The sequence below is a fragment of the Anneissia japonica genome, unplaced genomic scaffold, assembly GCF_011630105.1.
Source record: "Anneissia japonica isolate Jap-2015-1 unplaced genomic scaffold, ASM1163010v1 scaffold3867_len840240_cov202, whole genome shotgun sequence".
Classification (NCBI taxonomy): Eukaryota; Metazoa; Echinodermata; class Crinoidea; order Comatulida; family Comatulidae; genus Anneissia; species Anneissia japonica.
In genome coordinates this window covers 486,876-490,169 of record NW_022715965.1, presented here as the reverse complement: position 1 = coordinate 490,169, position 3,294 = coordinate 486,876, and positions in this window count along the sequence as shown.

The window sequence follows — 3,294 nt, the reverse complement described above, 5'->3', positions numbered from 1 at the left end:
GGAAGCTAAAGGGAGGGAGGGGGCTTGCTCGCAAAATAACGTCGCATGAAGACATTTTTAACTATGTACTTGAGTGGGGTGGACTGTCCCCGGAGAGTATTTCTAGGTACGTTAATACAGTAATATCATTTTATTTTTATTCTAATTAAATGAAGCAGGTAGCACTTTCCCTAATGTCATCATCACTTATAGCACCCTCTCGAGCGTGAATGCCTAAAATCTTTTTTATGGGTTCTACTTTTGCTTGTACAGTATTAGTTTCTCTCAAATCAGTTTTTAGTGTGCTTAAATTTGCATTAACAATTATAGTTATAATTTACTTTGGATACACAGCAATAGAGTATGAATAATATTACCATCTGCTCGACGTGACAATGGTTTGACCAATTGACTTTTCAAACACACCGGTAGAGAGAAGCTGTGGCACAAATCACAAGACGTGCAATACAGATAGAGAGAAGTTATTAAGTTGTACTTCCTAGCCTACAATACTTACTTTAAAATTAAAGAGCATGTAGGTTAACCCAGCTTTAAAATGTCAAGGGTTTCACTTCGTCCTGTACACATTATCAGATGGTTGGTGTTGGCCCTACTCATCTTAGGCTACCTATTTTGGCTTTGGGAGTTACAAGTCAAGAAGGTGAAACATACGGTTGGTCCGATCGGAAGAAGAGATATCGCACCACCCTCCCTAAGAAATGTAGGGAGACAGTTCAGGATTGATGGTAAAAATGTATTGCTTCTGGGTGGCAGCCTGCATTATTTTAGGGTCGTACCTGAGTATTGGAAGGACAGGATGGTAAAGATGAAAGCCTGCGGCCTTAACACAATAACCATGTAAGTATAGGTCTATTTTATATTTAGCTGTTGAGAAGAAGGAATTTTAAGCCGAGTATTTCTAGGAAGACCTGGGACCATGCTCAACAGGATAATCTCACTAACACCCATTTAAATTGAATTAGTTACGGCATGCTATGATGGGCTTGGTGGAGTTGGGAAACTACTACCTTGAATAAATTCTCCACTTCCACAATATTAATGACAAAAATTAAACCATTACTATATCTGTAAATTCAGTGTATTTTACATTCTGATTCAATCACTTTTCCTTTAAGGTATGTTCCCTGGAATATGCATGAAGAGGTGAGAGGTGAATTTGAATTTTCGGGAATTCTAGATATTGTGTAAGTATTATACCAGATTGATTGTCATCATGCTTAAATGCTCTTTCTTTAGGTTAGTGTTGGAATTCCACTATATATATTCACTGGATTAGACATTAACAACATTAATAATTTTACTGCCCACAAGTATAAAAATGTTTTGAGTGCAGCAGAAAAATATGTACTGTAATACAAATAGGGCATTTTTGTCAAGTGTAATATAGTTAACATTGCAAATTCTAAATAAATAGAATTATGACAGAGATAAGTTTCTTTTAAAATATATATTTGTTTTTATAATCATGAGCTTCCGTAGTAAATACTTAACCTAACAAGAGCAACCACTCCCCGGCCCGTGCGTTACCTCTATTCGGCGTTTAATGCTTTGTGTATGATCATGGAGGAAATATCCTGCATGCTTAAATACAATACACAGTGGCATAATAGGGTTGTCGGTTACAATTGTCAATAATTACTACCACTAACAAGAAAAAAATAAATATATAATAAAAATAAAATAAAATGTCTAAAAATAAAAAAATAAAAAAAAAAAAATTGAATAGCAAGATGCAATTCGAACTCACGACCCTTGGTTCCTTAAAACACATTGTTAACCTATCACGCCATCCATGCACATGTCCTATTAGTGGTAATTTCTGTAATGTACAGTCTGTGTTTTGTTTTGTAGGTGTAGGGGGCACTCTTGGGTCAAACTTCATAACCTAGCTTATGTGTACAGCACGTCTGTTCAAAACTAGCAATGCTAGTGTGATAATAACAACAACAACAACAGCAGTGAGGTTCTGGGGTCTGCTGTGCGTAGACTAAAAAAAATACTGCCTAAAATGCACTGCAAAACCTTCATATTCCAAATGATACAAAGATATATGTATATATACAAATTTGTTATTGTGAATTTACAACTGGCATTTAAGATAAATTGTCATTGCCTAGACTTTAGTATATTATGTGTCCTTGATATAAATTATATTTAATTTAATACAACAAAAATATATATTATACAATATTTTTATTGTGAATTTTCAATTTTCATTTTGAATAAATTATTGATATTGCATTGTATTTGTAATTGTATGGATATTTTAATATACCTTTGTTAGTACAACCTATAAACAAAGGGTTGGTCAGCTGTAGTATATCTGGACAGCCTGTTATAAGGGTCTCATTTACATTACATTTTCATTTACAGAATGAGAAAAGAATTGATTTTTTCTTTGTGTCCAGAGCGGATTATTTTAGTTATGAATGGAATATGTTCCTGTGTAGTGATGCTGAATAAAACTAAAGCTAAAAAGAAATCCTAAAAATAAAAGATAATAATAAATTTTATGGTTCAGAATTTTGATTTGACATTATTGTGGAAAAAACAACTTTAATTTGATTAAACAATACTAATTATATATTTATGATTGTGTCGGTGATGTTATAATTATGAATATGACTTAATTTATTTTATTTTTGTATTTTATTTTGTGTTTATGTTTTTGAATGTATTCAAAATTGTCATTTTGATCTTTCTATTTCCTAATGTTTTTAATATTTCTTGTGTTTAGTGCTTTTCTACAACTTGCAATGGAGTTAGACTTCTATGTCATCTTAAGACCTGGTCCCTACATCGGTGCTGAATTGGATTTTGGTGGGTTACCAAGGTATGTGAAGAATTTATATTTAACCTGCATATCCAGGGAACTTCCTGGCCAATTACCACACACTGTGTGTATGAACAGTATGTATATATTTAAGTTTGAAAGGAAAATGGGAAAAACCCATAAAACAGCAAACGGCCATATAATGCAAAACAATTTAAAATTAAAATAAAGACGGAACAGTAGAGAAAATCCGATCAGAATGACAAAATAAACTAAGCATCCACTGGAAGGAATCCCAATATCTGCCGACGGATCCGTTTCGGCCTTCCGGGCCTCATCAGTGCAGCTAGGGTACAGACCTAAACGAAACGTTCGACCAGCTTAGGTAGGACCCAAACTAGTCCCACGACCACTAATGATTACAGAGCCAAACCAAGGCAATATATATACACAGCCCAGGTGTGAATGCAAATAGTGGAATACAAGCTATGCGGCTCGGTTCCAGTAGATACAGAGAATAT